The sequence below is a fragment of the Pituophis catenifer genome, unplaced genomic scaffold (assembly GCF_029215685.1).
Source record: "Pituophis catenifer annectens isolate HBS135680 unplaced genomic scaffold, rPitCat1.0.hap2 SCAF_2, whole genome shotgun sequence".
NCBI lineage: Eukaryota > Metazoa > Chordata > Lepidosauria > Squamata > Colubridae > Pituophis > Pituophis catenifer.
Genome location: NW_027256882.1, coordinates 4,853,410 through 4,867,243, shown reverse-complemented (window position 1 = coordinate 4,867,243; position 13,834 = coordinate 4,853,410). Strand labels below are relative to the sequence as shown.

At 48.7% G+C, this 13,834-nt stretch overlaps 1 protein-coding gene and 1 pseudogene across 1 annotated transcript in view; one reads left to right on the top strand and one right to left on the bottom strand.

Annotated features, from left to right (window-relative positions):
- Positions 1–13,834, bottom strand: part of LOC139311676 (uncharacterized) — a 396,884-nt gene that overhangs the window by 305,173 nt on the left and 77,877 nt on the right.
- Positions 4,725–10,757, top strand: LOC139311640 (H-2 class II histocompatibility antigen, E-S beta chain-like; annotated as a pseudogene).

Here is a 13,834-nt window from a genome sequence, read left to right as displayed (position 1 = left end):
TCCTCCCTCCGCTTCCTCTAGATTGACCATCCTGGCTACTTTGGGTTCGAAGCCAGAACTGGTTCGGAAGGAGGGTGGGCAGATCCTGGGAGGGGGAGTGGTGGGACCCCCCTCCTGCTTGGAGGCCCCCTTGCTCTGTTTCCCCTTAAGGCCCCTTTGGAGGACCAGAATGCGAGCAGGCACAGTCCTCCCCACGCACTTGTGGGGAGCCCTTTGGGGGGGCATCTCAGACCCCCCCTACATTCACCCAGCCATTTGAGCCATTTGTCTCCTTCACAACCAGAGGGTCCTCCTCCGTTTTGGCACCCAATGCCTCCTTCCCTCCCTCCCTCCCTCTTTGGGGCTCAGATTCTAATGGTATATAGGGTCTCCTCTGTTCGATGGTATAAATGGTCTAGCAGGGGTTGGACTAGATGACCTCCAAGAAATTCACCTTCAGCCATTCCTGGTTTGCCCCGGAGGGGAAGACCAGTTCTGGGGGAAAGTGGGGGGGGGGGTTTCAATGGAGCAGCCCTGAATGGAAGACCCTCCCTTCTCCCCAGCAACCCCAGATGCCCCTGGGCAGCCCTCCAACTGAGCCTCCCCCCCTCAGAGCTCATCCAGACTGGCTCCCCAGGACTTTCACAGAACTTCCCCTCCCCTCCCTCATCTGGGGTCTTGGGGCCACCACAGGAAGATTCGGCCTGTGTGTGATGGGAGGAATTGTCCAAATAAGGAGAAGAGTTGGGCTCCTGTGGGCAATGCCTCCCCTTGCAAGGCCGCGTGGGAGAACCTGGAGGAGGCTCAACCCCAAAGGTCCCAATGGCCGAAAAACCCTCAGGAACCTCCTGAGGTAAATCTCTCACAGGCCACGGAAGAAAAAGGCGGGAAAAGGGGGAAACGCCTCCTTTCCACCCAGAGCAGCCAATCGGAGCGCAGATCGCCTCAGGCAGGAGCCCCCCCAGGCTCTCAAGGACAACGGAGAGTTCGGCACAATTGTCCCCTTTCCTCTTCCAGCTTTTGGACTGGAGAGCTTCACCTCTGAAGGCTTCAAAAGAAACAGATGTAATAGAAGGGGATATTAAAAAAAAAAAGAACCACACTGCCATAGAAACGCAAAGGAAGAAAGACAAAAACCTCCTTCAATGCATTTGGGTTGAGATAAAAGGGGGGAAAGAGGGATGGGGAAATATTCTGAGCCTCCCAACCAACCAGAGGAAATGGATGAACTTTGTGTGAATTAGCCGAGGCCCATAGGAAGCTCCCCCCAAGAGTCATGGGGGGCTTGGACTCCCCTGGCCTCACCTGGGAGGCAGGTTCTGCGCCTGGTGGAAGAGGAAAGAGGCACCTGGGAAACCCAGCAGACCAGAGGCCGCCTTGAAAGCAGCCCCCCCTCCTTTCCCCCCATACGGGGCCTTTGCCACCAGGGGAGGGGAGACCCTGGACGGGGCCTTCTCCAACCCCCAGGGAGCCTTTGAGGCCGCCCCTCCCCCTCCTCCTCCTGGCCCCTCCGATCCTCTCTCTGGGAGGCTCCGGTCAGCAGAGAAGCCTTTAAGGTTCATCAGAGAGGACCCAGGAGAGAACTAGGGAGACTGAGGCCGGCAGAAGCCGTGGAGGCTCTACGAGGAGATTCCTTCAAGGGCAGAAATTGCAACCTATTTAAAGAGGCTGCAACGAATGAACAACACATGATGTGAACGAATAAGCTTCTACTGTCTGCTTCTATTCAAAATATAAGTGTTAGGGTCTATCAGTCTGTCTGTCTGTCTATCATCATGTCTATCATCTCTCTCTCTCTCCCTCATCTATTCCTATCTGTCTGTCTGTCTGTCTATCTACCATCATCTATCTATCTCTATTATCCTATCTATCTATCTATCTATCTATCTATCTATCTCAAATTTATATAACCACCCATCTCACAAGTGACTCTGTGTCACATACAACAAAGCTAAAATCCGGTATTTACATGAAAGGATTAAAAAAAAACATTCAGAGCAATAAAAAATATTTTAAAAAGAAGGACTATTAGGCAAAGAGTCACTTTTTCAACGCCATTGTAACTTCAAAAGGTCATTCAATGAACCGTCATAAGTCAGGGACTCCTTTCTTCAATGGGCTTTAACTGATGGAGAAAGGACTAGAGAGCTATAATGAGGTTATGGGGAAGGGCCCCTTCAGCCACCTCCAATGGGGCAGAGGACCTTGTGGCTGCCCCGTTTGGAGACCCAGCCATGGGGCGGAGGAGGGGAGTCCCCGAGCTGCCCTGATGAAGAATCGAGGTTTGTTGCCTGCTGGATCCTGGCCAGTTGCTCAGTTCCGCTTCGGAGGAGCCCAGAGCTTCAGGCTTCAGGATGGCTGCGTGGGGAAGCGAAGCCCAAGAGCCTCTGCAGCTCTTGGGGGCTGGAGAAAGAAACTGTGTGTGTGTGTGTGTGTGTGACTGTGTAGCTGGGGATGTCAGAGGGAACTCAAGAGAAGAGCACAATATTTGGGGGGGGGAAGCATGAGAGGGGCCCAGAGGTTCTGCCTGGGTCAGGTGAGGGAGGGAGGCCCCACAGAGGCTGCCTGGATCTGGGGCTGACTTTGTGTGAGTGGCTGTGTCAGATACACAACTGTGGGGCAGATGCGGACTTCAGCTGCTGGGGGGCACCTGGCTCTGGGCTGCTGAGGCTGGTGCTGGGCCAGGGGGGAGTTTGACCCCTCCAGCCCCCCCATCCCTGGAAAGGATCCAGGCCAGTGGGGAAATCTAAAATTTGTTCTGTGGGTGTGGCTTGGGGGTGGTAATGTGACTGGGTGGGCATGGCCAATTTTTTTTTTTTTTTACTTTTAAAACCATTTTTTCTACAACCTCTTCCGGGAAGATGTTGTAAAAAAATGCTTTCAAAAGGCTCTGACGATCCCAATTTAAAAAACCCTCTGCCGATCAGCCAACTCAGCTGGGATCGTCAGAGGCATTTAAAAGAAAAAAAGCCTCTGATGATCACACGGCTCAGCTGGGCATGGGGGGGGGGGACGGCAGCAGGGGTGGCTTCTAAATTTTTTTACTACCGGTTCTGTGGGCGTGGCTTATTTTATAGGTGTGGCTTGATGGTCATGTGACAGTTTTTTTAGGATTTAGCAGAGGTACTGGTCTACCAGGCTTTTAACTGCTTGCAGAGCTGTACCGATCTACCCATTTATTTTTTGCAGGCACCGGTCTACTCATTTGTTTTCTTTTAACACTGATCAGCTGTAGGGCGGCCCTTTGAAGCCCCATGGCAAGAGTTTAAGCAGCTTTTTTTCGCTCTAGCCATCAGCTGGGACTCAGGAGGCAGCAATAGATTGGGGGTGGGGCCAAATAAAAGGTAAGAATAACGCGGGTGGGGGGGGCGCGGGGGGAGGGGCGCGGGGGAGGGGCAGAACCGGTTCGGTGACATCATATCATAACCGCTACCGGCTCGGGAGAACCAGGCCGAACCGGGAGGAACCCACCACTGGAGGGCAGGGATTTTTGCTACCGGTTCTCTGAACCACCCGCCTCCATCGCTACTGGATCGGGCGATCTGGTACGAACTGGGAGCATTTCACCCCTGATCCAGGCCACCTCTGGACCCACAAAGCTCTTTAAACAGGATCCAGAATTCAGGATCTCTCTAAGCCGCCTTTGTATAACTCATTTTGTATTTTATTATGCTGGGGAAAGTTTTTTCCTCTCTTTTTTCCTTTTGCCCTTTATCCCCCACTTCTCCTTCCCCTTCCTTTCCCTTTCCCAATTCCTTCTTACTTTTATTTTCTATTTTATGCCCTTATAATCTTAATAAAAATCATAAAAAGGAGCCTTTTGTTTTAGGGGCCTTCCTGTTCCACAGTCAAAATAGGCAAATCTCATCACGATCTGCACAATCAGATGGCAAAATTTCTTCGAAAATGTCACTTTATATATTTTTCTGCTGAAAGTAGAGATTGTTCTGCATTATGGCGAAGATGTGGACGTTCTCCGAGGAAAGGAGCGGGAAGCGGAGGAGAAACGGCCGAACTTCCTTCCGGGATCTTCATCCGGGGCTGCTTTGCAAGGAAAAGGGGGATCCCCACCCACAGAAAGAAAGGAAGAGGTAGATTCCTACACAATCGGGGTTCAGGGGAGGGAAATCTGAAGGAGCCGGTCCGTCCAGACGTTCTGAGCAAGGGAGACGCGTGTTTCAAGGAAGGGAAACGCCCTTTTCTCTTGTAAAGCCAAGAGATCCCTACGGAGATTCCCCCGTGAAGGGGGAGGATCCGGCTGGATTAGGAGGGATCCCTGCAGATCCTGCGTGGACTGTCAGCTGAGGGTTTTCCTGGCTTCCCTTCGGATTGGGGGGAGCGTGTGACCCCCAAGTCCTGGCTGGCTGTGGGGCTGCCCCTCCCCCCTTGTCATCCAGCGCAGCTGCTGGGGGTCCCTCCTCCCCTTCTGAGCCCCGAAGGACCCCTCGAGCTCTGGATCCACTTTGCCCTCCTGGACTCTCCGTAGCTCCAGTTTAGGTTCCTTCTGGGCACTGTGGGAACTCAGAGGGCATCTAGTCCGCCCCTCCAGTCCAGGCGCCCAGAGAAAGGGAGATTGGAGGAGAATGGGGGGGGGGGCAAAAGGAAGTCCACAATCCCCTCCGGAGCTGGCATGAAAGACTCCCAAGACTGAAGGGATTCCCCTCCCCCACTTTCTCCGCTTCTCTCTCTGCGCTGAACTATCTCCTGCATCGGGCGAAGTCGAGGGAGGCTCTGCCCGGAGACCGATGACGCTGCAGAAGGGAGAATTCCCATTGGTCCTCCTGCTCTTTGAGGACTCTCCCTCTTCCGAAGTCCGAGGAAAACTCCTCCCCCCCTCCAGACCCTCCGATTCCTCCTCTGGGGCTGGGAGCGTCTTTCTCCTCCCTTTGGGGCGCTTGTGGGGCAGCAGCCATGGCTTTTCCTGGGGTCCCCCTGATGCTGCTGCTGGGGGCGCTGGCCCGGATCCCCGGAAGCGAAGGGGGGAAGGAGACCCCCGGTAAGGAGGGGGCTGGGCGGGGGAGGAGGGGGCTGGGAAGGACCCCGGAGAGGGGAAGAAAGCCGATGGGTCCCCGGAGCCTCCAACAACCTCGATCTCTGCGTGGTCTCCTCCCCCTTCCTCCCCACATCCACCCCCCCCGGAGGACGGAGAGGGACCCCTCGCCCCTTCCCCGATTGTAACCGCAGTGGGGGTCGCATCTCTCTCACCCCTCCCCCAGGGCCTGGGTGGGAGGGGGCTGCATGGAAAGAGGAAGGGGAGGAAAAGCGAAAGCGAAAGAGGGAAACTGAGGCATTTTCAGCCCTGAATCCCCAGAAGGGAAAAGAGGCATTTGAGCAAAAGTCTTTGGGCTTCTTCAGAAACTTCACTGTCTGTGAACTGCAGGGGGTCTTTTTGGGGAGGGGGAGAGGAAAGCGGGGTGATCCTCCACAGTCCCCCAAAGGGAGGGAGCTGGGCCGAAGATTCAGGGGAAGAAGAAAAGTGGGGGAAAGACGGAGGGAAGGTGAGGACTGAAGGGCTGGGAGACCCCAGGAGAGTCGGTCTAGATGTCCTCATTGTGGCCCCTCCCCAGATCCCCTCCCAAAGGAAGAGAGAGTGGGGGGGATGGATGTTACTTTCTCTCCAGCCCTCCCCCCCCGTCCTTCCTGCCCCTTGAGATCCAACCTTCCCTGCAGAGACTGAATGGGATCGCTGGACCGGTTGAGCTTCTGCCTGCCTTTTCCCATCCCTCCCCCTCTTCCCTCCCCTCCCCCTCCAGACCCCCCAGGAAGCCTCCCTTCCTCTCTGGGACTGAGAGTTCCCGCTCCCTCCTCCAGGGGGCGTCTTTCGCCAGTCTGTCCAAGAAAAGTCCCCCGCCGCCCTCCCCCTTCCCACGTCGGTCCCCCCCTCCTTTACCAGTGGCTGGGAGCGATGGGCCCTGGAGTCCCTCCTGACAGCCTTCCTCCCCCTCGCAGCCCATTTCCTGGCCCAGTGGAAGGTCGAGTGCCACTTCCTCAACGGGACGCAGCGGGTGAGGTTCCTGGACAGGAACTTCTACGACCGGCAGGAGACCAGCTACTTCGACAGCGACCTCGGGAAGTTCGTGGCCGTCTCTCCGTTGGTGCAGCCCGATGTGGACAGGTGGAACAGGGATGAGCAGCGCCTGCAGTACGAGAAGGCCTCCGTGGATCGCTTCTGCCGGCACAACTACGGGCTTCTCCAGGGGATGCCTGTGGTTGGCCGGAGAGGTGAGTTCGGGGGGGGGGGGGGAGAGAGTTTGGGGGGGAGTTTGGGGGAGGGGACCCCCTTTTCCTTCCCTTGATTGAGACTCTCCCGTGTGAAGATTCAGTGGTTCTTTCAAAAGCAAGGATGACTCCAATTCAGTGGAAAAATCAATTCATTGATTAATGAAGAGACGAATTAAAAGGCTTCAGGGGATTCAGGCTGCCTCCCCCTCTCTGCCCCCCCCAGCAAAGCCCCAGAGCCCCCTTGGGACCCCTTTCCAGAAGGCCAATAAGGGGGGGGGCTCCCTCCCCCTCTGGGGCCTTTGGGATTTTGGGATAAAAAAAAAAGAATCTTCAAAGGGAATCCACAAAATCCTTTCTCTCCAGGTCTCCCTTCTCTCTATTCTTTATTCTGAGTCATTTCCACTCCCGCATCTTTTCAATCCAATAAATAAATAAGTAAGTAAAATAAACGAATATGTAAAATTAAGCAAATAAATTAAATAAATAAATGAAAAATAAATAAATGAAAAGCTAAATAAATAAATAAATAAATAATAAATAAAATAAACAACTAATAAAATAAACTAAAGAAAGAAAGAATAATAATAAATTAACTAAATAATAAAAGAAATTAACTAAATAATAAACTAACTAAATAATAGAATAAATAATAAACTAACAATAGCAATAAATAAACTAAACAATAAAATCAATCAATCCAGATAGAATTTATAATTGTGAATCAAACCCAAATCAGGCGGAATCCTGGTCTGGCGTTTCCTCTGCCTTGAGCAGAAGCTGATTCAGAGGCTGAGAAATTTCCTTCAGCCGATTTTGGGGGTCCGGGAGAAAAGCCCCCCTTGAAGCCCCCATTTTGGTCCCAGACTCAGCTTCCCCTGCAGCCAAATCGCTTCCCTCTTCCTTCCTGGGGAGGCTCCGGATTTGTGGGGGGGGAGAGTCCAAAAACTCCCACAAACCTTAAATCTGAATTTTAGGTCCTAAGAAACACATCCTCCTTCCTTTCAACTCTGAAGCAGGGATTGTTTAATTCTCTGTCAGATTCCTTGCAAATTGCCTAGATTTGTTTTTGTAATTTACATTCTCTGAGTAATCATAATTTTATTTATTTCTCTCAATTGATAAGAGAATCACAGGCCAAGCATTGTGGAAATCAAGGATTTCAGCTGCGCTTTTTGCAATTCGGCCTTTCCAGGGAAATTTTACCCCTTTGATGGAAAAACCTTTCAAGCATCACCACTTAAAAATTGCCTAAATCTCAGGTTCCCATTGGGAGCCCAGGAGACTCTCGAAACTTAATCTCTTGCCACAGAATGAAATAAGATATTTCTTCCATAAGAGAAAAAAACAGCCCATCCTAAGAGAGAAAGATTTTTTAGAGGGAGAACCAACAGAGATTTTATTCTCCAGATATTTAATTTGGAGGTAAAACTCATTTTCACTCCTAAATTCTTCCCAGCAAAGCTAGGAGGAGGATCACATCCCTGGAATAGGATATTAGAATTTAGAATAGAATAGAATTCTTTATTGGCCAAGTGTGATTGGACACAGAAGGAATTTGTCTTGGTGCATATAATTTAATAAATAAATAAACGATATTCTCTCCAATTTAAGAGATGGTTTGAAATATTTTTACCTCCAAAGAGGATGTTTCCCTGGAGATAATAATCCCCTGATTGATAATATTCAAGATTTAATTATTTCTTACTATCAATTCAACATTCTTGTTGTCTGGCACATTTGAAATAATTCTCATTCCAGCAATATTTAACATGGAAATTTCCTCACTTCTACTAATTTAGCTAATGAGTTTTGATGACCCCTGAAAGTGGCCCTAAAATCCCCTCCCAATTGTGTGGGTGTTGTGAGTGTGTCTCTTTTGTGGGCCCCCCCGCAGGTCCTCCGTCCCCCTCCCTCCGTTTGTGGGTCTCAGGGGGGATTTTCCCTTCAGGGAAAGGAGATTCATCAGCTTCAGAAAAAAATGGTTGGTCCAGTTTCAGTTGAGGAGACCTGAAATCACAAGATGTTTCTTGAGTCTCTTTGGGGGAATTTTCTCTTTATTTATTTATTTTTTTTACTTCTGAGCTGACTTTTCTCTCCGGAGAGATCCGGGCGTCTCCGTCCCCCGAGAGGCCAAAGCTTTTCTCTGGCCACCAAGAGAGGCTCTCAATCTTCCCTCAACTCTCCCCAGAATCAATTCAGCCTCCATTTCTCTGCGAAAATCATATCTTCCATTCTGGGCCCTGTTGTGTCTCTCATGTGGCTCCTTCCCCTCCTTCCCTCCAGCCAAGCCCTCCGTCTCCATCTCCCCCACCAAGATGGAGCCCTCTTCCCCCAACACCATCCTCCTCTGCACCGCGACCGGCTTTTACCCCGTGGAGATCGAGGTCCAGTGGCTGAAGAACGGGCGGCCAGAGAAGGAGGGCGTGGCCTTCGGGGAGGAGCTCCAGAACGGAGACTGGACCTACCAGCTCCAGGTGATGCTGGAGACCCAGGCCCAACGGGGGGACGTCTACACTTGCAAGGTGGGGCATGCCAGCCTGGAGGCCCCCATCACTGTCCAGTGGGGTAAGTACCTCCCCTCCCTCCCCTCCTGATCTGGGGACCTCATCCTGCCTTCAGAAGGGGGAGAGACCCTCCCTGTGGGGGGAGCCGGAATGGACCTCCTGGGGGAAGGTGGGCCTGATCCTCCTGCTCAGGCGAGGCTCCTTCTCCTTCCCCAGAGCCCCGTTCCTCCAGCTCTGCCAGGAGCAAACTCTGGACGGGGATCATGGGGGCCGTGATAGGAGTCGCCTTCCTGGCTGTGGGGCTCTTCTCCTACCTGAAGAGCAAGAAAGGTGAGTCTGGGGGGCTGGAGGAGAGGTGGTGGGGAGGGGACCCTCTAGGGGAGGCCTCTCCTCAAGCTTAGCAGGTGGCCAAGCGGGGCCCCTGGAGGAATATTTATGGGAACTTCTGTTCTTGGAGGGGCTTATAAGTGAAGACAATGCAACCTATTATGGGCTATCAATGGGGAGGGGTCCCCCTGAGTCCTCCAGCCCATGAAGGGTCCTGATTGGGTCTTTTTCTCCTTCCAGCAATTCCCATCCAACCTCCTGCAGGTGAGTTTCTCCTCTTCCCCCTCATCTCAACCCCTCCTAAAAGTTATTGGTGGTTTTTAAAATTCTTTAATTGCTTCGTTTAAAGAAAAAACATGCCTGAACAAAATCTCCTTGCTGTGCACATTTTTGAGACTTTGGACAGATTTTCCTTACAGAGACCTGAAAAAATATTGCAATAAAAAGCAACACAAACGCTAAAATCTCACCCAGAATTTTTGAGACATTTCCAAAGGGAGAGCAAATGGGGAGGAATCCCTGAAATGGGCGGATTCTCCCTCTATCCGTCCCTGCCTGTCAACCGTCTGGGCCTGCCTTGGGGGTGGGGGCTGAAAGGGAAGAAAAATAGGTTATTTATACTAAAAGTGTCTCTTTATCTTCTAATTGTCTTCCCCATCTCTTTTTCTACAGCACTCATGAATTAATCCTGCTCTCCGATGCAAAAGGATATTTTTTCTTTAGTGGCTGATGACTCTTTGTCCTGTTTGCAACCTCTGAGAAACGGAGGCTGAAGGTTGGGAGAGGAGGAGAATGGCAGCCTGGACCTTCTCCTGCTGAGACCCCCCCCAGCTTCCTTTCAGGGCCGCTCTTTCTTGGGAGGGAGGGGTGGAGACCATCTAGACCAGCCAGCCTCAAACTACGGCCCGCCAATGCAAAGTATCCGGCCCGCGGAGTGGTGTGATTAAGCCCCGCCCCTCACCCTGGGCCTTCTCTTCCGGGGAGCCAACTGGGAGGCCGGCTGAGGGGAGATCTTGCCGGTGCAGCCTTGAAAAGCAGCTCTGGGCTTGTAAAGTCCTGCTTTGAATTAAAAGTCTTTGAAAACAATTTAAACAGGAGCTTAGGAAGGAGAAAGGCAAAAAAATGGACTGTTAAATTGGCCACACCCACCCAGTCACATGACCACTTAGCCACGCCCAGGGAGCCAGTCCGGCCCCCCCAACTGTCTGAGGGACTGTGAATCAGCCCCCTGTTTAAAAAGTTTGAGGACCCTGATCTAGACTGTCCCCAGGGACGCTGGGCCCACCTGTCCCCCCATCTCTCCTGGCTTTGAACCCACAGCAGCTTCATCTCCATCATTCTTCCTCCGAATCACTTCCCTTCCCTTTGCTTTGCTATAAAAGAATAAACTTCAGAGGGAGGAAGAGCCTGGAATCCCTCTTTCCTTGCTCCTCCTCTTTCCTGCCCCCACAGGAGGCTCCTCCCTCCGCTGCCTCTGGATCCACCATCCCGGCTACTTTGGGTTCGAAGCCAGAACTGGTTCGGAAGGCGGGTGGGTAGATCCAGGGAGGGGAAGGGATGGGACCCCCCTCCTGGTCAGAGGAAGAGACCACACACCTCCCTACCTTTCCCCCCGGGTGACTCCGATCCCGCCCTGCCGCTCCTCAGCCTCCTTCAGCTCGGGAGTTTGCCGCTCTCCACAGCTCAGCGCTCTTTTCTTTTTTAACAAATAATTGTTATTATGAAACATTAAAACAAAACAAAACATAAGACATTTATATATACAAGCTCTTTTTACAGCTCTTTTGAAGTGATCCTTCCTTATTATTTACTATTTATAGAAATTTTTACTTTATCTTATTCCATATTACTATCCGTCCCCTTCATTTCAGCGCTGTTTTCAATCGGCGAGCGAGGCAAGAGCAAGCGCAGCATCCGTCTGCCTGTTTCTCGGCTTCTTGGCCGCTCGCTTTGAAAGAGCTGAGTCGTTCCCATGGAAGGGAAGCAGGCGCCCCCGGGGCTCGTGATTGGGGCCTCTGCATGGAGCTTTCGGCCGCCTCTCCGGGAAGCTTCCCTGCCGAGAGACAGGCAGACAGAGGCATGAAATCCTGAAATCTTTTCAGGCTAAACTAAAACTGATACCTGTAGAATCTGAATATCTCTCTCTTCCTCCCTCCACCCCACTCTCTCTTTTCCTTCCGAAAAATCGATTCGGCAAATAAGCACCCCGGTCCCGATCTCTCCTGAGTAGCCTTCCGACATGAACGCACGTTAATTTACAGGCGCCTCTACTTTCAGGGACCCTAAAGATATTCACAGCACAGAAGACAGTCAGGGACATCCTGAGGTAAATCTCAAACGGCGCCTAGAAAAAAAGGCGGGAAAAAGGGACACAGCCCCTTTTCATCCGCAGCAACCAATCAGAGCGGAGAATCCCTCAGGTGGGAGCCCTCCCTCCCTCAGCCACAACGGGATGACCTTTCTAGACTTTCCTTCTCCAGCCGTTAAATTGAATATCTTCACATTTAAAGTGTTCAAAAGAAACAGACCTTTTGAAAAGCAAATGGCTCTGATAGTTCTAGATGCACAGAAAGCCTTTGATAACGTCAACTGGCAATTTATGTTACTTCAATTGGAGCAGATGCGCTTTGGGAGAAAATTTATTCAAGCAATAGAAGCCATATGCTATAAACAAACAGCAAAAGTAATGATAAATGGAGAATTGACAGAGTTTATCGAGATAAAAAAAGGAACAAGACAAGGTTGCCCACTGTCTCCTCCATTGTTTGTATTAACATTAAAAGGGCCAAATAGAAATATTAGAGAAGAAAAAGGTATAAAAGGAATGAGAATTCAAAAGGAAGAATATAAATTGCAAGCGTTTGCAGATGACCTGGTTTTTATTCTTGAAGATCCGTTAGAGTCAATAATTGCATTGGTAGATAAAATAGGAGAATTCGGGAAAGTAGCAGGTTTGAAAATTAATAAAGACAAAACGAAGATCTGGACAAAAAATATGTTCATAAAACTAAAAGAAGAATTGGTGGAGATATCAAAGGTGCAGGTCACCAATAAGATTAAATACTTGGGGATATATTTGACAGCAAGATGCAGCACACTTAAAGAGAACAATTATAATAAACTCAAACAACAGATTGGGACCGATTTGGCAAAATGGGAAAATTTACAATTATCATTGATTGGGAGAATATCGACAATTAAAATGAATATACTACCTAGAATTCTATATTTGTTCCAGACAATTCCAATTAGATTGGGAAAAGACTATTTTGAAGATTTGAATAAAATAATGTTAAAATATATTTGGCAGGGTAAAAAGGCGAGGATAAATTGAAATTGTTGCAAGATGCTAGAATAAGAGGAGGTTTTGGTTTGCCTAATTGGGAACTTTTCTTTTTTTTTTTAAATTGATTTATATGCCGCCCTTCTCCGGAGACTGCGTTAAGCAATAGCCTTCATACTTTTGTATATTTATACAAAGTCAGCTTATTGCCCCCACAAACTGGGTCCTCAATTTACCTACCTCAGAAAGGATGGAAGGCTGAGTCAACCTTGAGCCTGGGAAGATTCGAACTTACAGTAATTGCAGGCAGCTGGTGTTAATCACAATGCTATCAGTCTGCTGAGCCACCAGGTCCTTCTTTATTATCAAGCAACAAATCTGATGTGGATTAAGGAATGGATAACGTTAAGAAACATTAGATTATTGTCTTTAGAAGGACATGACTTGTTGTTGGGATGGCACGCTTTTTTATGGTACAAGGGAACCAAAACACAGGGGTATTTTAGAAGAGATTATAGACGTGAGGCTTTGTTACTAAACTGGGAGAAGATTAAAAAACAACACTATTTAAAAATTCCAGTCTGGTTATCGAGGATTGAAGCATTTTCATACTCAATAATATTTAGAAGGGAACAAATTGTTAGATATTGTGAACTATTGAATGAAAAGGGTGAACTCAAATGGAAGCAAGAATTGGAGGAACAAGGTTTACAGATGAATTGGTTTTCTTATATGCAAATACATTCTAGATATGATAAAGATTTTAAGACAGAGAGTCTTTATAATAATTTGACTAACTTAGATAAAATTTTAATAGGTTCTGAGGACTATGTGATTAAAAAATTGTATGGTTATTTATTAGAGGTAAAGTTGGAAGAAGAACGAGTTAAAGAAACAATGATTGCATGGGGGAAAAATTTTGGTTATGGAATAGATTTAGAGAAATGGCAAAAATTGTGGCTGCAAAATTATAAAATGACAATGTCAACAGCATATGAGGAAAATTTGTATAAGATGTTTTACAGGTGGCATCTACCCCCGACGAGAATAGCCAGAATGTTCAAGAACAAATCTGAAAAATGCTGGAAATGTCATCAGATCCCGGGCTCACATGTGGTGGACATGTGATGACGCTAAAAGATCCTGGACTAAAATCCACACATGGTTGGAAAAAATGACAAAAAAAACACATAGACTTTAAGCCAGAGAATTTTTTATTAGGGATTGTGCCAGAAACATACAATAGAGAATTTAGATATTTGATTGTGAATGTTTTAACAGCGGCTAGAATTCTGTTTGCTAAAAACTGGAAAAATGAGAAAATACCAACGCAAGATGAAGTTATTAAGAAAAGCATGGAATGTGCTGAAATGAGTAAATCGACATTTGAAATTAGAGAACAAGAAGATAAACATTATTATAAGATATGGGATTTATTTTATCAGTGGCTAGAGAAGAAAGCATGGAAATGAAATTATGAAACATGAAATGAATGTTATCAATATAATATTTGAAAATA